The 21857-nt window shown below is 44.2% G+C and overlaps 1 protein-coding gene across 1 annotated transcript in view; it reads left to right on the forward strand.

The window, feature by feature from the left end:
* The window catches only part of TMEM241 (transmembrane protein 241), a 110960-nt gene that overhangs the window by 50274 nt on the left and 38829 nt on the right, over positions 1-21857 (forward strand). The window lies entirely within an intron of this gene.

Here is a 21857-nt window from a genome sequence, read left to right on the forward strand (position 1 = left end):
ACCTGTGGCTACCCCCAAAATAATGGGCCATACCAGCTGAGAATCTGACCTACTGGCTCCAAGCACTGCAGTTAGATACTTTCCATAGGTGGTATTTTTTGTGAGATACTGCTGCTGAGAATCACATCGGTGTCTGCCAGCAGTTATTTCCCTTGTTGCCTCTTCCTTCCCAGAAGCACTGGTTTTCAGAACCACAAAGCCAAAACCTGGACCCATAGAAGCCAATGTCACAACTCCCTTTGGCTTCTATGGGGGCAGAATTTGGCCCAATGTTACCTGATGGCAACCTGAAATGGGTGATACTTGTACTGAGTAGTTAATGGCTTAACTGTTAAACTATTCACAGTATATAAAGTCAGAAGGGCTGGTTTGACTCCATTTTCTATATGTAAATTACCCAGTTTAATCATTACCATGTGTGATACCCTGAAGCCTCAACTCCCCTGAGCAGTTTGTCCTCAAGTTTTTCCCACTAAAATGAATGAAACTGCTTTTTTAATGGATTTGTATAATACATTTGTTTACAAATGGCAGTAAAATGACTCCTCGGTCTTTGTTCTGGTGGCTGCGGGAAAGGAGTGTCACTGTTTTTGTACTAAGTATTTCTGAAGTCTGTCTCAGTAAAACTCTGCTAGTCCCATGGAATTTTTGTTGGCTTGAATTTCTCCTAGAAGAGTCTGGCTGTGGAGGATTTAGTGCCTTAACCTTCTTGTTGTTCCTTGGTAGCAAGTCAATTGATTTAAAGCTTGCTGTTAAAATATTATGTACTCGGCAGAGGTACATTCTACATGGGAATAGCTAACTCTGTTAGCTGATGTTGTGCATAAGGAGAAGAGGTTCTATGTGTAGTATTTATGAAGTATCAAAAGACAGGAGGACGAGAAGTAGTGGGAGATGTTATTGTAAAGCAGACTTGGGCCTTCCCCATCTGAAATGGTTCAGAGTCTCAAACTCTGTATCTGGATCAAAGCTTTCCCAAAGTTCAGGGATGTTTAGATTTGGGGGCTTTGTTCAGAGCCAGCTCTAGATGTAGCCTTCACAAAATATGGTCATGCCATTGTTGTCAATGGAGTTTCACCAACTTACACTAGCTAAAGATATAGCCCTAAACGTTCATGGTCATTTAGTTAACGTTTGTTTTCTTGGAATCAGTCCATAAAGGTTAAGTTTGTTTGCATTAAAGTTCTTTTTTCCAAAACAAAATAACTATTTTAAAGGAGAAAATTAGTTTTCTTACCTTTTTGTAACCTTTATTACAATGTCTACACTGTTGCTCAATAATCATTTATATGCCTTGTCTCGAGTATAAAGGGGACGCAGGTACCAGGTACATGTGGTATGTCTAGCTCCAGTTAATAATGATACAACTGGTACTTTGCATTTCTGTAATGCCTTTCATCCAGGAGTCTCAAAGCACATTACAAGCATTGTATTAAGCTTCACAATACCCTTCTGAAGTATGTAAGGAATACATACATACCACTGCTGAATTGCAGCCACCTCTAGGGTGCAGCTCAGCAGCTGCTTAACAAAATATAGAAATATTACCCAACAGTTTTGGGAGAGGAAGCAGAGAAGACTATTTTATACCAATAGTTCTGTGGGGGGCGAGGGGTGGATGGGCAGAATATAAGCACTTGAACTGGAATTTGGCCAGACCAGAGGAGTTAATACACCAAGTCTTATAAAATTGTCATGGGATATATCGTGACCACAAGTGCTCAGGACTCTGGGTTTGCTGCTTCATCTGAAGGATGGCTTCTATTGCATCATATTGCCATCCAACACTGAGCAGGGCATTGGTTTAACTACCGACTCATTCAGAAGAGAGAGACCTACCGAATCACCAACACCACTTTCCGCGGCAGCTAGGTGTCCTTTGGAGGTCGTCCAACCTTGGACAGCACATAAGGATTGAGTGGATTACAGCACAAGATACCATAGCGGCAGATTCAGATTTAGCTTTACCTAATATTGTAAAATGTATTTTAGCCACACTTTTAATATTCTTTTAAAAATGACAGAGAAAGGGGAAGAAAGTTAATGTAAATAGGAAATAATAGAAACTATTTAAAACTAGACACACAAAATGAGGGAGATGTGCCCATGGTTGTAAGTTTTCCCCTCCCCCCCACTGGATCTCAGCAGCAGCAGCAGCATTATATTCCCACACAAGCATTTTTCTTGGACTGAGTTGTGCCCCAAGTCATCGTCTTAAACTCTCAGACTGACTGGAGTTTTCACCAGCAGTTGGAAAGAAGCAGCAGTTGAGGCCAGAATGTGTTTGTCTTGAGAATTAGCCAAGAAAGGAGAGTGCTGTAGTCCTCAGCAGCCCAGGCCTCGAGGGAGATTCAGAGAATCAAGAATCTGTTTTCCATTCGGATGCTTTGTACCTATGTGACTGGTGAACTGATACTGTGATAGCGGCCATCACTTCATGTCTTCTTAAGCATCGATGCACCAATATACCATCAATGATCCCTAAAGAATCCTGCTTAACAGATGCAGTTAGACGTTCTTTATGCAATCTACATATCTGGTCCCCTTGTCTATTTATTTTCATTCAGTTCAAAACTGGACTAGGGGCATAACTTGGTTTTTAAAATACTTTGACTGTCTGCAGCAACTTAGTCACCACAGGAGTTTTTCAGGTTCTTCGGTCTGTAACAACTGTTTGAGAGACAAGGTGGGTGAGGTAATATCTTTTATTGGAACAACTTCTGCTGGTGAAAGAGACAAGCTTTTGAGCAACACAGAGCTCTTCTTCAGGTCTGGCCCAGAAGTCAGTCTAATAAAAGATATTACTTCACTCACCTTGTCTCTCTACTATCCTGGGACCAACATGGCTACAACTACACTGTAAAAGCTGTTGACAGTTCTGGTGTTGACACATTGCTGAGTACCTCAGGATCAGTCTGCATGTACACTCTGTGATATTCAGACTAATAAATGCACTCTGCACATTCAGTTTAAAAGCAAATATTGTGTGTATTAGTCATAGCTGTATAGACATGTGAGAAACACTGAGAAGTATCCATAAAACAAAAACTACCTTAAAGATGTACAAAGATAGAATCCTTTGTCTCTGCTTTGTATTGACTTACCCCCAGAAGAACAAGAATTTGAAGATATGTTGAGACTGCATGTTTTAATTCACAAAATATGTTAGTATCATGGGTCATATATTGGAATGAAAAAACAGAGTCCTTCGTATACACAAACTGAAACATCTGGTGAGAACTCTAATGAGCTCTAATAGTGCTGTCAGTGAGGTTTATTTAGATTAAGGCTGCTAATCTGTATTGAGAGATTAAACATGTGGGGTCTCTAGGAATTAGGCGACAGCCGCAGTTTAAATTGCTGAGTTAGGAGGAATAATGTCATTGCTTCTCAGTGCTATATTTGATCAATGCTTTGAAGTTTATGGGAATGTAAGCATATGTCAGATTATATACAGCTATCCCATTAATATTTTGGTGAACTGTTGTATGTTTGGCCTGTACCCAGCAGGTCCCTACTGAATTAGTCTATTGCGAAGAGGAGGATGGGGAATAGATTTGGATGCTTCCTTTTCTTTCTCTTCCTCCCAAGGATAAAAAAATGAATATCATCTAATTGAAGTCAAACTGCATTGGCTCTTCTACTGGCTTTTTGTACTCTGACTGCAAAGAGTTACTGTAATCTGATTTGAAGATTGGAACTGCCTTCTCTGTGGTCTCCCCAGATCCCAGCTCTACAGGCTGTAGCGTATGCAGACTGCTGCTATTAGCTATTTCACACACAAAAGAAGCACAATCCTATCACCCCTGTCATCAGACAACTGCACTAGCTCCTTATTTATTATCGCTGGATATATTTGCCACAGGTTACCTCATTGGCCTTGTCTCTTTCTACGCCCCTCCCCAATCCCTCTTATGGCTAATACTGGCTGCCAGACATGGCTTTAGTACTTTTGTGGGGGCTTCTGGAACAATATCTTGCTTTCCTCATCTCAAATATAACTGACTGGTGTGATCCTAGCACTATGCACAGAGCCAGCCTAAAGCTGGGTTAGTGAGGTGGTTCTTTAGGATGCACCCCAAACTGAATAATTTCGCTTTGTACGTGTGTGTTATGCCCTCACAGACTCCGGCTGAGGAAGTGTAGCACAGATTCATGAAAATGGATTAGATCTGTTTACATCTGAAGGCTATCTACAAACAGTAGGATGACTATACATCCCGTTTTGGCTGGGACAGTCCCTTTTTTAAGCCCTGTCTTGGGCGTCCTGACTTTTTTGGCAAAATTGGGTATTTGTCCAATTTGTCTTTTTGACTTGATCAGTTGGCAAGAGCAAATGGGTCAAATGCCCACTTTTGTCAAAAAAGTGGGGTGCGGTGAGGAGGAAATGTGCAAGGGGGTGAGTGGCGATGCCAGCCTTGCACAGGGGCGGGTGGGGGGATGGCAGAGCTTGGGTGGGGGACAGGCAGGGCTCGGGCAAACGGCTTGGGCCAGCTCTGGGTGGGCAGGGAGGGCTTGGGCCAGCTCCCCGCAGTGTCCCATTTTCCCTTTGGGAAATATGGTCACCCTAACAAACAGGAAGGGGCTAGAACTGTGCTTTTGTTTTTGTTTTTTAAAGAAAGCCAAGATTCTCCCAGACCCGGGGGGCTCATGGCCATGAGCTTCATGAAGTCCCAAATCTAGCTCTGCTGGCTGCCTCTGCATTTCTTCCCACAATCTAATGGCCAAAGGCGTTCTCTGCTGGAGTTCCAGCCATCTGGAACAGCAGCTAAAGTACCAAGGAAAGCAAGACAAAGATTTCTGACTTGCTCTGCCTTATCAACATTTCACTGTCTTTGAACCTCCCCTAAAATGTCTTTCTCTCACTCCTGTGCCTCTTAATTTTCCTCTTGCTGTGCTATTAGTTGTTGTTTAGCTCTCTAGCTGAATTAACACTGTAAAATATTATGGGTCAGATTGTGAACCCCTTATTCCTGCTGATATGTGGTTACTCACAGGAGAAGTCCTTTCAAAGGTAATGGATGCACATGGGTCACTCCTAGTGAAGTCAGTAGAACCACTGATGTAACAAATTTCTCACCAGTGGGCCTAAAGGGTTCACAAACTGGCCCTGTGTGATCACTTGTGTAAAAGCTTCTATACAAAATTATGTTGTGTTATATTGCCAGTCAGTGTTCGAGATTAAAATATATTTTCCTCTCGGTGTACAGGTATACTCAAACTAACGTGAGAGTAGCTCTTGGCTGACAGTCACCTTCCTTCCTTGGTTTGGAACTTATCAAATTGCTTATACAAGAACTGAATAAACTCTGACTGGAATTTTATATGTACTGCATATTATCTTTAGCCACAGCTTCGGTGCAAAGTATAAGAATCTTGCTCCCAACCTCACTCCCTGATCTGGAAGAACTGTGTAGTGGTGTGCCCGGCACCAGGGGGAGAGAGAGACTCTTCTGCCCAGTGCCTTGAGTGGCATTGCTGTGAGCCGTGTCTAACTTTCAGTTAGAGAGTGAGTTTCCATGCTCTCAAGGCTTCAGAGAAGAGCCGAGTGGAAGAAGGGATTTCCGGGAAAATAGGAAGATTTTTTTAAAGTTAACTTCTTCCATCTCTAACATATATATCATCCTCAGTCTTACTTACATAAGGATAATGTCATCAATCTACTTTGTATGGAATATATTCCATCCGTGGTGGCACATAGGTAACTTCTGTTGAAATCAATGGGAGCTAGACATGTGGATCAAAGAGAGAATTTTACCCTGTATATTTAAGCTGAACTTAACTAACAAACAAGGCAATCAGTGAGCCCTTAATAGTATCTTAAAGGTCTATAAAAAGCAGTGTTGATGCAGATCACTTGTTGCAACCAAAAAAGTATAGGTTTTCTGGTTGTTTCCATGGAGATAACTTGATAGTTGTGTTGTAGCATCCACCACTAATTATACACTGAAATTTCTAGGAATACTTCAGAACAGTCTCCATAACAACCCTTCAGTATATAACATGACCATTAAGCTAAATGGAGTATGGCCCTTGGGCATTTAAAATACAGTTATAAGAGTGAGTCTCTTGTATAAGAATAACTGAAATGTTTGAGAATTTGAAATCTCTCAAAAACGGAAAATTTTAATACATATTTTAAAGCTCTTCATATTTTATAAGGATTTGTACAAGTAATTAATTACACATGTAGGCAGCCATATAAAATACACACATGGCTATACAGGTTTTAGGTGTGGTATTGATATATAGCTAACTATGAAGGCATGTAGGGGAGTACAGTTACACATTGCTACTTGGTGCAACATTGTCTTACAAGCAAGATGCAAGTTTTAACCTGTGCTCAGTACTGTAAGTTACTTCTCCAGTAGGAGCAGACATAAATCCTGAGGGTTGGGCAGAAGAGATGCTCTTTAATGGTCAGTGTTCATTTAGCCATAACCATATCCACTTGAAATGCTCACTGCACACTTTATTAAATGCCAAGATAACCCAGTGAGCATAGATGCTAGCTTGAAATATGACACCATTAGGTACCTTCCACCCCACTACTGCCCTTTCCCATATACACTCCATGTCTCCTTTCATATATTCAAGGGCAGTAGAGAATGACACAGTTTAAAGAGAATCTGTCAGAAGCTGATATGGTTTTGAATTGCAGAGGAAACTGAACTTATTGGTTCCTATGCATAATAGATTCCCACCCACCCTCATTTTTATTTAGTCTCCCTGAGTTAGTTATATATGGAGAGCTAAAGCTGAACAATGAATCATGAGTGTAAGTGGCAAGGAGAAGACAAGTACTGGCTTGGAAATAGTTTCCACTGCTAATATCCATGCCAGATGGATGAAGTACTGAGTACTAAATAATATGCTAACATTGAAGATTTCAAAGGTATCTGAGTTACAACATACATTTGAAAGGAATTTAACGAGCAAAACCTACCACATCACACTCCCCTTCCATTGGCTCCCCATTCATTTCAGGATGGAATTTCTCCAGACTACCTCACTGACTTGAAGCCTGAGCCTGAGAGGGACCATATCTCTTATTGACTTCAGTGGATGTTTCAGGCACTCCGTTTCTCTTGGGATCAGGCCCCTTGTCTCTCTCTCTCTCTCCATACCTGGTTTTTCAGACACACCTCACCAGTGTCAGTAGGAGAGTGCTCGTTGCAGCTCTTGCCACCTGGAACAAGTCTCCTGTATCTTTCTGGCTCATCAGCTATCTCCCAAATCGCCTCTGAAAAACTTCCTTCCCCCACCCCCTTGCCTGCATTTCTTAATTTTTTTCTCCCTCTATTATTTAGAAACCAGATTATAGTACTTTGCCCCCCTTGGGGTCAGTGTGGAGCCACATGGCCCCCGGAGAGTCAGCATGGATGAATGGCTTGAGTTCCAGATGTACAAACTATCCCTGAAATCCCCAGTGCACAGGGGACGTATGCAGCCTGCTCACTTTCCTATGTCTGGCTGCCCCTGTGGGCTGACATGAAGGGGAGTGGGGTAGGTCCCTGTCTCCTACCCATTCCATTTACAATGAATTGCTCCCCCGAGGGTGCTAGGAGGGAACAATCTTTACAGTTCCTTGATTGCAGGGACTACATTTGTTCCTAGCCCTTGCTGGGGGAATGTGGTGGGGGCTGGAACAAGACGACACTTTCTCCATACTTGTCTCTCTCCTCACATGCATGAAGAGTCCAAGGACAATTCAGTCCCAACTCTGTAATATACCTGGGGTGGTGTGTATGAGAGACACTATTCAGAATGAGTTGAGTTGTATTAACATTTTTTTGGGGAAAAAATATAATTTATAATATAAAATAATACAGAATATTTTTTGACCTTCTGTACCCACCCAATGATTATATGGCACTTTGTTTTTTCATGGAAAATTTAAACTTTCAAGTAACCCCACTTTTCCTTGCAGTCTTTAGCATAATAATAATAATAATTAATAATTAATGATGATGATGATAGCATGTTAATTTCTTTCCATTACATCAGCAGTAAAGCAGCATAAACACCACCAGAAAGTGGCAATACAGAGACTGGAGCTCTCTTATTGTTGGGTTGTATGGAAAGAGGTCAGCAAAGAACTTAGTTATCTGGTCTGGGAATTGTTTGTTCATGAATTAGGTTCTCCCAAAGGAGCCATGAGATGGGAAATATAATAGGAAATGGACTTTTAACACACATTTAAATATCCCCAAATGTGTGTTTTGCAGGAGAGTGTAGAGAGGTTGATGGAAATTTGCTATTTTGGTTAATGGATTTTTTGAAAACCAGATTATGCATCCTTAACTTTCTTATGCTATTTCCAATACCATTGACCTCTCTCTCAAGAGTGTTCTGTGTTGCAGAAATATGATAATTCAATAGTTGTGAAACACTGACATCAGCCAGGGAAGGTGTTTATGCATACTGTGAAATCAGAAACAAAACAGTGTACCCCTATTGCTCGTAGTCTCTAGCTTTTCACAGTTAAAATATTTCTTTAACATAGGTGGCTTGGTAGAGGCCGGCTACAGATTAAAATTATTTTAAGTCTTTTAACTTGATAAAAAAATACAAATGGAAGCTTTCATTCAAATCTTGGTGCAAATGGTTTGTATCAAATTACTTTTGCATTCATACCTGAATCTCAGAGAATTAACTACCAAGGATATTTTGTAAGAACAGCATTATGATTGGCATACATATTTTTCATGATCTCTGAACCTGTTTCACGTCATAAAAACCCTGTGCCCATACCCATTTAACTCATAGACTCATAGACTTTAAGGTCAGAACAGACCATCATGATTATATAGTCTGACCTCATGCACATTGCAGGCCACAAAACCTTGCCCACCCATTCCTGTAATAGACCTGTAACCTCTGTCTGAGTTACTGAAGTCCTGAAATTATGATTTAAAGACTTGAAATTACAGAGAATCCACCATTTCCACTAGTTTAAACCTGCAAGTGACCCATGATCCATGCTGCAGAAGAAGATGAAAACCCCCCAGGGTCTCTGCTAGTCTGCCCTGGGGGAAAATTACTTCCTGACTCTAAATATGGTGATCAGTTATACTCTGATCATGTGGGCAAGACCCACCAGCCAGACACCTGGGAAAGAATTCTCTGTAGTAACTCAGAGTCCTCCCCATTTAGTGTCCCATCACCGGCTGCTGGAGATATTTGCTACTAGCAGTCGCAGATCAGCTACTTTGCATGGTAAGGCAATCTCATCATAACATCCCCTCCATAAACCTATCAAGCTCAGGCTTGAAGCCAGTTAGGTTTTTTGCCCCCACTGCTCCCTTTAGAAGGCTGTTCCAGAACTTCATTCCTCTGGTGGTTAGAAATCTCTCTAATTTTGAGCCTAAACTTGTTGATGGCCAGTTTATATCCATTTGTTCTTGTGTCCACATTGGTGCTTAACTTAAATAACATCTCTCCCTCTCTGGTATTTATCCCAGCCTCTGATGTATTTATAGAGAGCAATCATATCTCCCCATAGCCTTCTTTTGTTTGGGCTAAGCAAGCCAAGCTCTTTGAGTCTCTGCTTAAAATGTTAGGGTGTGGCAAAGGGTGTAGTGGAGGTTTAAAGCACAGAGCATTTTGAATATTATATATGCCCGCTCAAAGGTTTGTGTGTACAGATATCTGTTGTCATTGACCTGAGTATGTGAGTCATAGCAATAAATTGAAACAAAGTCCCTGGTAAATTAGGTGTGTGTTTCCATTCTGGGAAAATTAAATTTTAGCTAGACAGGTGACTAGGATTATGTACAGAGATGAAGGACTCTCAAAAGGAATTTGCACACTAGAGCTCAGCCAAAGATTATACTTCATGGAATTTTATGAAAATGGATATTTTGGTGAAATTTAGCCCTTGCAATTTCCTCTTCTACACAATTTTCTCCTCAGCAGACAAATTAATGTGATCCCATGTCTGTGTAGGTCCAGAACTGAACAAAGTGTAGGCCACATTCTTTGCTAGAATAACTCTGACTGGGGTATCATTACATCTTCAACTTCAGTGGAGTTGTGCCGGCAGAGAATTTGGCCCTGTATTTTTAAATCATTTCTAGGAAGGCTGTGAAGGATCTCCTCCCAATTCTGAATGCCCTACCCTGCTTACTATGGAAATGCCAGAGTAGCTGGAAGGCTGTCACACAGCCTTCTCCCAGATGGTGCTGTGTTTAGTACAGTACAGTCATACATCAGATGACAGTTTCAACAGCCGTAAGCTCCACAGTTTCAATAAAACTCTGTTTAAACAGTGAGGCTGCAGTACTAGTAGCTACCAGGAATTAAGGTTGCCAACTTTCTAATTGCTGACAACCAGACCCTCCTGCCCTGCCCCTACCCCACCTCTTTCCTCCAAGTCCCGCCCTTCTTTGCCTCTCCCAGACACCACCACTGTTCGCTCCTCTCCTCCCTTCCCCTCGCCTCCTCTCCCCCCATCGCTTGCTGCTTGCCCCCTTCCCTTTCCTCATTGCTGGATCCTCTGCATCTCCCTCGCCCACTCCCGCCTGGGCTCCCTCTGCTCTGGAGCTGCAGTCTGACACGGAGCCTGTCTGCCCACAAGATGCAGGTAGGATGCAGCCCTGACTGAACAGGGGCTGGTGGGGGTTTGATGACCCGGCACCTCCTCCACCCCCAACCTGTGGTAACTGGACTTTTGGTGTCGAAAACTGGGCACCTGGCAACCCTACCAGGAATTGTATTGTACTATAGCTTTGCCCTGGACATGGCAGAGCTATGGGAATAGCCCACCACTAGACCCACAGCTGTGTTCTAGCCCCTTCCTGTTTGTTGGTGAACTTCAGCCTGAGGGATATTTGAGTTCTAATGCCCTCGCCTTTTAGGGATCCCACCTACAGTGGCAAAAGTGTGTCTCATGCATGAATGGTATTAGGATGAATTGTACAAGATCTGCTGCAAGAATCATGCCTAATTAAAGACCTGTCTTCTCTGCATTATTATTGTATGTGCTGTGGTAGCACCTTGACATGCCGCAATCAAGATCAGCATCCCCGTGTAGAAGGTATTCTACAAACAGAGACTGGAAGACAGGTCCTGTGCAAAAAAGCTTATAATTTCAACATAACTAGGTATAGTGTGAGAGGCTGATGCATTCTCTATGGGAGAGAGGATACCTCATTAAACGGACCATTGGTCTGCTCCAGGCCTGGCAAGTGGGTGCCACAAGCAGTTGGAGGCAGGAGTGGTGAAGGGAGGCAGTAATAAGAACATTTGTGTACATAGGACAGATGTGTACAACAAGAGGAATGAGCTGAGTATTTTTTCTTCTTCTTAATCTTTCTCTTTAATGTGAGGAAGTCTACCTATTTGCAGGTGATGGCATGTTTGCCACAGCAGGCCTTAGGGCGTAGAACTCTCTCCCCTCCTTAACATCTGTCATGGATCCACAGGATCTCTGCCATGCCCCAGCTTTTAAACAGTCTCTTGGAGAAACTCCTGTAGCATGGCAGACCCCAAGGGGTCCCTTTGCCTCCTGCAGGGTGGGCCATGCAGCCTCACTACCTCCTAGATTGAACAGCTGGGCTCTAGCACTCCTGCTTCCCATTGCGAGCTCTGTCCAGCCAGTCCAACTGAGGTAGACTTGTACACTCTTCAGGGACTAATGCACATCATGCAGTGTTTTCAAAACAGTAGGGCTTATTAGTCACCTGGGGCACAGCATTGGAAGTCATTAAGTTAGTGTAGAGGAATAGAGGGAAAAGCATAGTCCATACTGGTCAAGCCAGAGCAAATCACCAGCCAATCTGTAGTGTAGGGGTAGGCAACCTTTCAGAAGTGGTGTGCTGAGTCTTCATTTATTCACTTTAATTTAAGGTTTCGCGTGCCGGTAATACATTTTAACGTTTTTTAGAAGGTCCCTCTCTATAAGTCTATATTATATAACTAAACTATTGTTGTATGTAAAGTAAACAAGGTTTTCAAAATGTTTAAGAAGCTTCATTTAAAATTAAATTAAAATGCTGATCTTACGCCGCCAGCCTGCTCAGCCCGCTGCCAGCCTGGGGTTCTGTTCACCGAGGCCGGCAGTGGGCTGAGCAGGGCCTGTGGCCGGGACGCGGGCTGAGCGGGGCCTGCAGCCAGGACGCCGGCTGGCAAGGGGCTGGCAGCCGGGACCCGAGACCTGGGGGGGAGTTCAGGGGTCAGGGGAGAGGGCTGGGGGTGTGTGGGGGGGTGCAGGGCAGAAGGCTGGGTGTGTGGGGGGGTTCAGGGGTGAGGGCAGAGGGATGGGGGCTGTGGGGGTGCAGGGAAGAAGGCTGGGTGTGGGGGGGTTCAGGGGTCAGGGCAGAGGGCAGTGGGGGTGTGGGGGGGTTCAGGGGTCAGGGCAGAGGGCTGGGTGTGGGGAGGAGTTCAGGGGTCAGGGCAGACGGCTTGGGGGGTGGAGGTGCAGGGCAGAAGGCTGGGTGTGTGTGGGGGGGGTTCAGGGGTCAGGGCAGAGGGCTGGGGTGCTCCCAGCCTTGAGCGGCTCATGGCAGGGGGCTGGAAGGGATATGCCCTGTTCCACCCCCTTCCCCAAGGTCCCGTCCCTACCTCTTCTCTGCCTCCTCTAGGGAGAAGCGAGCACACTGCCACTCGTCCCCCTCCCCCTCGCAAGAGCCATCAGCTGATCGGCGCAGGGAAGGAGAGGAGGAGGGGCAGGAAAGCACCACAATGAGGGAAGAAGCGGGGGAGGGGGGAAGCTTGGCTGCCGCAGGACCAAGCTTCTGCCTCCTGCCCCCGCAGGGGAGAGCGGTGGGTGGGGGGGCTGAGTGGGGCTGGGGGCCGGGACCGCGGCAGGCAGCAGCGTGCCACTCAAAATCGGCTTGCGTGCCGTGTTTGGCACGCGTGCCGTAGGTTGGCAACCCCTGCTGTAGTGGATTCCATCTTAGGTGCTTTTTCTCTCTCTCTTTTGTCCATCCCAGGAGAGAGCAGCCAGCTTCTTCCAGGGCCCAAACTTTATTCCCGCCTGTCACATCTCAGTTCCTTGCTCTCAAGCTGGGGTCTCTGCTCAGCTTTCCTGCTGAGAGATGGGGGCAGGAAACCTTGTTCCTCTTGATCATTGTTTCCTGGTGTAAGTGGTTAGGCATTGGGGCTTTTCCATTGTCGTTTGGGATTCTGCATTGATACTGATCACTTTCAGCAGGTCCCTTAACGACCCTATTCACTGCGGCCCAGACAGCAAGGTGACACCCTCACCTTATGTCCTGCACTGCCCCAAAGAGCAGACTGAGCACTTTTAGCAATGCAAACTGCAGTGGGAAACCGAGGCACCCATAGGCATCAAAAATATTACAGAACATTCCCAATGTGTCACACCATCTCCACCAGTTCACCCCCATTCTTAAACCTTTCACTAAGTCTTTACAATTCTTTCTGTAGGAGACACCACTGTTGGCTCCCTATTCATTTAAAGGAAAAGTGGAGGGTAAAGAAGAGAACTCTTTAAATCTATGACTAAAGCTGGCAAGATAGAATCCAGGGGCCTGCAAGGCTCCCATTCTTCCCCAGTCCAGTTTATGTTGTTATGGAAGACTGGGTTTCTTAGATCTAAATGGCTAGAGTCACAGTCTTTCCATAACACCATTAGGGGAGGTGAGAGGGCAAAGGATGCAGAAAAAGCACATTTCAAGTATGAAACTGGTATTAGCCTTTGCAGAAATTTGGAGGCATGTAACAAGGTCGTATCTCCTCTAGTGTCAGACCCTGACACTGTCTCAGTTTCCCCCCTTCCTCAGGAGGGCAAACCAGCACAACTAGTGTGGGTGTGCTACTCCCTCCGTTCAGAGTCTGCTTTAACATAAAATAACTGTTTAACTCAAAACTAGGATCTTCTAGTCCTTCTTCTCCAGGCTCACCAACCCAGTATGCTCCAGCAGGGCTCTTAAGTTCCTCTGAAGAGTTTTGCGCCTGCCTCTTACTGCAGTAGGGTGACCAAATGTCCCAATATTGGGGGCTTTGTTTTATAAAGGCAACTATATTCCCTCCCCCTGCCCCCCCCCCAAAAAAAAGAGTCCAGATTTTTCACACTTGCTATCTGGTTACCCTGTACTGCAGGTAGCTCCAGCCAGGCCTTTACCTCTGGCTGATTCAGGGAGCTTCCTGCCCAGTGTGACCCTGTGTCCCTAACAGGCCCTTTCCCTGCTGTCTCTTTATCCTTGTAGCAGGATATCAGACCCAGGGTATCTCTCTCAGCAGAGGTGTTTTATTAGGTCCACTCCATGTCTCCCCCTTAGAATTTTCTTATCCCTGGTCTCACCCTCTTATAGGAAGCCCCACCCCTGGGCTACAATCAAGTGATACCTGGTCACCTGACCCAACCACCATCCCAAGGCCAAACCCATCACCTGTGGGCAGAGAGTCCTGTGCTTGCAGATAGTGTGTGTGTGTGTGGGGGGGGGGGGGGGGCAGGGCCGGCTCTGGCTTTTTGGCCACCCCAAGCAAAAAAAAAAACGGGGCGGCCAGAACGGCAAAGCAAAAAAAAAAAAAAAAAAACCCTGCGGCGCGGCCGGAGCGCGGATGCAGGGGGACCGGCTGGGGGGGAAGGAGGAGGGAGCGGGTGGGAGAGAGAGAGAAGGGGGCGGCCAGGGCTACAGCAGGGGCGCTGCCACGCGGCCCCTCCCGCTGCGCCGCCTCCTGCCGCCTGCCGCGAGGGCTCCGCTCCGGTCGGCGGGGAGGGAAGGAAGAGGACTGCCCTGCAGGGCGCTCTGGTTCTTCGCGCTGCCGCCCCCTACAGGGCGGCCAGAGCGGGGGGAAAAAAAAAAAAAAGCGGCCGTGCCACCCTAGGATTGGGCGGAATGCCGCCTCCAACAATCTGCCGCCCCAAGCACCAGCTTGCTCAGCTGGTGCCTGGAGCCGGCCCTGGTGGGAGGGGGGGGGAAGGGCAGAGTGAAGGCAGCCAGCTTCAGCAGTGTTACTGAGCATACTCAGTCCATGTGAGCACGCTCAGTACAAGCTAAGTGGCAAATCTGGGGGACGTGACCCCACATGCCCCCCTCACATGTGGCCTCTGCCAGGTGTGAGGCACATAACCTAGGCGCAACTGGGGCTGAGCCCAAAGCCCCTTAAAGGGCCAGTCCACCCTGTGACAGGGCAATATACCAAAACTCTCAAAGCCAAAACAACTGACAAAAAGCCAGCCATTAGTTGATCTTTGCTCTACCTGTAAAGCTGTTTCCATAGCTCTAGTGGGTGGCCACCTTCTTTTGGGATGAGCATTTCTTAAAATTTAATTTACTTTTTTTGTTACTAGGCTACCACCATTTCCTATGCTGATCCTTTTTTCTTTTGTAACCTTGAAAGTCTGGAGACTGAGGTGAAGAATCACTCAGAATGCAAACACACTAGCTGGTGCTGGGCTTAGCCATGGATCAAGTGTTTTACTGCAGTACCGCCCAGCAACAGAGCATTAGAACAACTGGTCACTCCAAAAAACTGGAAGGCAGTAATTTTCAAACAGCTAAAAGGCAATGCTTCTTCGATTCAATATACTGCGTAATTAACCTGTGACATTCAGGACATAAAATGAACGATATTGAGGCAATCAGTTTAGTAGGATTAAAGAGAGGATTGTACATTTTACAGGTCCAGTCCTGCTCCAGTGAACTCAGTGACTTCAATAGGAGCAGGAACCAGACCCTGTATGTATGGCATTCTTTCTAGGACAAAAGCGCAAGGACTAGCAAACCACATGCTTCAGAGCAAAAAGTGAACACAAATTAGGGTCAAGAAGAAATCTCCCTCCCTCTGCAGAATACATCTGTAGCACAGCTAGATGCATTCTTCTGAAACCTCTTACATTGACCAGTACCTGAGACAGGATACATGAGCAGACAAACCATTGGTCTGTTCCATTACAGCAGTTCCTATCATTCTAGCACATAGAACATATTACTTTTTTTGTTGCTGTCATTTCATGCACACCTATTGCACTATATACAAATGTAATAACCATAATAATAATAATTAATAGGACAAATCAGTTATCCCTACTAACTTCTTGGACTCAACTGTCCGAGAAGAGAGACACCAGCAGTTTGAGGCATCTGGGGTTAATGGGAAGAAATTGGGGGAAAACAGGACATTTTGGGATGTTGAAGTGACAGTGGAGAAAAAACAATGTCTTATATGCTGTCCTTCACTGAGCACTGGGGGGATAGCAACATGTCCATCTTTAATGAGAGGTTTTTTTGACAGTGACGTATTGAAAATATGAATTTTGTCCCTTGGGAATTGATTACATAGTCTCAAAATGCAAGAATATCTATCTCTTGGTCTAATGTGCATGTACCAACAGCAGCAAGAATGGAAAAATAATCTTCTTATAAAATCAGAAAGACAAAGTTAGTTGGGCCTAATGAAATTCACTATTTCCAGTCCTTCAGTGCCCTCGGTTATCCTCATTTGACAAGACTTCAACTGTTGCCTGGATTCGCCAGTGCTCCTAGGCTTCCGCTAAGCAGGCTTTGTTAATAGAGGATAAACTTGTGCACCTGTTTGAATCTTGGTTGAAAGCAGTTTTATACAACAAAGCAGACCACATGAAGAACTTGTATGCGTAAAGTTCTCTCTTTTCTTCTTTGAACTGGTGAAAAAAATCACTGTCTGGTTTATATATGCAGTGGTCACATTGCAGAGAAATCTTTTAACACAAACCAAAGCAGAGTTAAAATTGAGTTGAGTTCTATAACTGCTCTTCATTTTATAGGCCGAAGCTGTCTGGTGTAGTGCCACCAATCACATTACTCATAGGAAGGGGGAATGTGTGTTTTGGCCATTGTCATCAGTAGCAGACACCATATGCTTCTTGTTTTGGTTCTCTCTGTATTATTAAAGGACGTCTGATGTTTGGGCACAAGAGAGAAGGTAGGGTGGGATGGATATTTGATGTCCAAAAAGAAATAGCTACCACAATTTCAACCAAGTCTTGAGTTTTATGAGAGAAAAAAGGTTTTTGTTAAAGTCTCAAGATGTCTTTTGTTTTTGGGGAAGTAATTAAAGTGAGTCATGATGTACTTGCAATATTTCAGTCATCTTACCCTGAAAATTAATGGGTTACTTATTATCACATTATGTGTGTTTATATATATATTTACACTATATACATGAACAGTTGCAGACTTTCACATGAGAAAAAAGTATGATCTTACTCTTGATCATATGTGACCATTAAAGATATAAGGGTGCTTTTGCTTAAAAAGGAGAGGTGCCCTGCCCAAATTCCAAATCAGCCATTTACATTCAAAAGATAAGTTATTCTTTACTTTCTGTTCTCACTTGTAGTGTTGCTGTGTGCTGTTAAACAACTGCTGTGTTCTATCCCAGAAGTGGCTGCATTAAAAAAAATATAAAGACAGAATTCAGCACTATATAACTAGTTTATGAAGCATAGAATAATTGTGAAATCAGTAAACAGTTGAGCAGTTCTCTGGCATTCAAATGCTCTTCCAGAATAAGAAGCAAACACTGTATATAAAATATAAATCTTAAAAGATAAGGTGCTGAGTGAATTTGAGTAGGTTGGTAATGTTGCTTTAACTATCTAATGCCCTGATTCTGGAAGCAGTGTAGAACTGGAGCCTTAGTTTTATTGCAAACTTATCTCAACAGATCACAGAGCAAAGAGATAGTAATGAGAACAAATGAAACATACCAAACAAAGAGATGGACATTGAAGAAATAATAATATCCAAGATGGGAAGTAAAGACTGGCAGATAATAAATCAGCAGAATGGCAATGCTATCTAACTATTTATATCACACATCATTATGGTATAAATAGTACTACAGTGATCACTCAGCTACAGCAGCAGACTAATGAGGTAGTGACACAGGCTACAGAGTGAGATCACTGGCAGACAGCAACAGCCAAGCACAAGGAGATGGAGCTCCCCAGTTCAAACCCTGTCGCCTAAACACATACACTGAACACCTCTTCTAAAATGAGCATTGCTGGGAAAGGCCTTGGTAGCCTCTGAGAGCTTCACTAAGGCCTGGTCTACACTTACCAAGTCGAAGTAAGGTACGCAAATTCAGCTACGTGAATAACATACCTTACTTCGAATTTACCGCGGTCCACACGCGGCAGGCAGGCTCCCCCGTCGACTTCGCGGTACTCCTCTCGCCGAGCTGGAGTACCGCAGTCGACGGGGATCACTTCCTGGTTCGATTTATCGCGTCCACACCAGACGCGATAAATCGAACTCGGAACTTCGATCCGCAGCCGTCGAACTACCGGGTAAGTGTAGACTAGCCCTTACAGAAGCACCCCTGGTCTGACAGCCATCATTCAGCAGATTGGTGATGGAAGGCTGTTAAAAGCCACTGATAGGCTGCCTAGAACTGCTGGTTAGCTGAGTGGAGTAGGAGAGAAGAACAAAGCTGCCACTCAGCTAAGCGCAGCAGCTGGGAGAAGGCCCCCGTCTTGCTCTCCCTCATCTTGTAGAATGCAAGGGGTGTCATGTGGAGGGAGGTGTGAATATAGGTTGCAAGGGTGCTGGGAGTGTTCCACATTCCAAGCACAAAGCCCAGGCCCACGCAAATTTCTTCCTGCACCTGTCCCACATGACAGATATAACCCTGGTCCTTCTCCAGAAGAAAGGGTAGCATGGAAGAGAACTAGAGGTCTGTCAGTTACGGCCAGACCACTTCCAAGCAGGGCAGGGAGATGACACAAATAACCTCTCTTAGAGACAAAGGAAAGAGGAGGAAGAACAACAATAGCACATACTCCCCTGCCCTCATGGTCACCAATCAAAATATAACCCAAGGAAAGTTGTGCAGGGTAGGCATTAGCCAAAGAAGATTCCTCCAGGTTCCTGGACAGGGAAATTTCAACCCAGAAAAAGCCACTGCGTGTCCTCTCCAGTCCAGTATAGATACATGAGAAGTGTTCTCCAGGGACATCAAGACAAAGTCAGATAAGAAAAAGGAGTACTCTGGGATAGACAGTTCCCATTGTGATTAGAGGGAGAATTTGGGGATAAAGTACTGGGAAACCCAGAGTTTTCCCATTAAACTCCCAAACAAATGGACAATCAGAATGAGAGGGCATTTCTTGCACAATTTGGAAAACTTTTTGAAGCTAGCCACCCCATATTGGTTCCCTAACGTCAGTATTTCAAAATGGTAATGCCACCCTCCAGATATGAGATGAAAGGCTGTAAGGGCAGAATTTCTCCACCTCCACACTACCCCATAAAGTCTCCTTTCCCCTGGATTTTGAGCCAGATGTATTAAACACTTATGGCAAGGTAGTAGGAAGGACCCTTGAAAAGGATTTTACTGGGCTATATTGGTCTGCCAGGATAAACACATGGGCAAAATATGCCCCTTAACCCAACTGTTTCAGCTAGTGGGGCAGCCCCTTGAATCAAGAGCACTGGGAAATCCTCTGACAAGAGGGAGTGCAATCAGAGAGCCACCTGTTTCATAAGCAATACAAATGATGCCTTAACACCGAAGAATTGGAAACTATTGCTTCCAAAAGTTGTGACTCTGTCCTTAAAGATCAGCAGATCAAACAAGGGAAGCAGGTTATCTGAGGTGAAATGTATTAGAGCAGTGTTTCTCAACGGCCTGTCCATGGATCAGTGCCAGTCCCTGGGATGTCCCTGACGCAGTTTAGGAAGGCAGCAAACCGGTCTCTGGTATCAAAAAGGTTAAGAAACATTGTATTAGTGACCTGGGGAAAGCCCAACATTTTTTGCTCTCAGTGACACCGATGCCAGCACACCAAACATAGCATGGTCTTTAGACGGCAACTAACACACTTGTAGTAAGTGTTTCATTCTCAGGTATTTGGATTGGCTGGAGGGCAAAACGGGCCCGTGTTCAGTGCACATGACAGCATTAAGCTGGGCAGACCATGTAATAAATCTGTGTGCTGACCGCATAATGACTAGATTCTGCCCAGCCCTTAGGCAGTTGCTCAGCAGGAGGGGAGGAAGGAAGGAGTGTGTGAGCTCACCACTCCACATGTCCCTCTTCCGCTTACATAGGAGCTGCTGGGGGAAGGCAGGGCTGCTACCAGATGCTCCTCAAGGGGTGCCTGACAACCCTGTGATTGGGACAGGCAGAGCAGAGAGTAGGTAGTGTCATGGCATGCCTTGTTCTGAGTCACATACAGAGTGAGCTTTACCTGCCTCTATAAACTTGCTTTGAGCACCTTTGTTTCACATTTGCCCACCCACTTTCAGATGTCTCCACCCCCGCAGAGAAAAGCTGTTCCCCCTTCTCGTGCACTTTCCTTACTTCTGTATGCTCTATCATTCTCCGTACGTTATTAATTATTAACATAAGGATGGTGAATTCAAAGAGATTGCTAAAAGCACAACTAATTACATGCAAAGTGACGGCAGAGGCAAGAATGTCAGCATCCAGTATCTAAATAGGGCCTGGAAGTCAAACCCCCTAGTTGCACTGGTAAGACACTAATCCTAGAGTAAATAAAATAAACCTATTTTATTTTCACTGCAATTAACTTCTGACCCAACATGAAGCATCAAAAACATAAAACAACCTACAGGAAAGTCTTTGAATAAATGACAAGAGACAAGCAAAATAACCTGCCTACGCTCTCAAATGCTTTTGGGAGAATATCAGTACAAATGTTGAAGGCTGACAAATGTCATTAATGTTCTTTGTTTTTTTTTACAAGATTGATACCCTGATGAGAATTTGCATCTCCCAGAGAAGAGTTTCTGTATATTAACTTTTCAATTGTTACTGTGAAGCTGAAGTCTTAAGCATCTTGAATGTTGTTGGTATGATTTAGGGCTACATGTATAAAATATTTTAATAGACAGGACTGAGGTCTCTCTCTACGTTTCTGTTCCCAAATGTGTGTGAGCAATTCCAACATTTAGATAAAAACGAGTATTTAATTAGGTGCAAATACCCAATTTGTTTTGATAACTGAGGTAACTGACTGCCCATGCAAAGGCAGGTGCTCAAATATGCATGCATTGGAAATAATCCTGCAGTCTGGGACACTATTTCAATAGGTCTCCCTGAAGAAGTAAAAGAATAGTCATCAGTATTGATATTGCATGCCGTGATTTTTGCACTGCTGATAATATTAGACTAACCTGATTTAACTGTTTCTAGTGGCACTGGCACTAATCCATTCCCTTGATGGTTTTTTGGTCCTGAGAGGCTGGAAAAATAGGTACAGATGAAGGGTGAAACAAATACCATAACTATAAAGAGCCTGACATTACTTCAATAAAATGAAAACAAAAGTTACGTACATCAGAAGCTTTTGTCTTCTCTGTATGGAGAAGATGACACTGATGATAAATAGACAGGAAGATTTATTTTGATCAGTGAGTGAACTTGAAAGGTTGTTTCAAAACACTGTCTTTTGAAAAATACATATTTTCAAAAGGGTATAGAAGTTTTGGCAGATTGGGGAAGTGAGGTTAAATGGATTGGCTTTGGGTAAGTAAACTAAGGGAACTTCTTTATAAATTATTCCATATTCAATTACTATAAGAGCTGGTGAGAACTATGACATTATGTTTTCTAACAAAGATATGGTGAATTAAAGGAAATAAGTACTTTTTATAGGCTATAGTGAAATAATATTGCCATGTTAAATAATCAGATAAGTCTAAACCAAAATCTTGCATACACCCCTGAACTCTGGAGTAAGAAGGTAAAATCTGAACCGGATATGGATCTGAAGTTTGCAAATGGCCCTTACCTTTATAATGGTCCAAACGAAAACCCTGGATCTGAACATCTGTAAACTTTGGGGTATTTAAAATTCAGATCCAAATTTTGTAGTTTGAGAACATCCTAGAGATAATTGAGAGAAAACTGACTAGTTGGTCAGGGTTGATGCC

The sequence above is a fragment of the Emys orbicularis genome, chromosome 2 (genome assembly GCF_028017835.1).
Source record: "Emys orbicularis isolate rEmyOrb1 chromosome 2, rEmyOrb1.hap1, whole genome shotgun sequence".
In the NCBI taxonomy this organism is placed as follows: Eukaryota; Metazoa; Chordata; order Testudines; family Emydidae; genus Emys; species Emys orbicularis.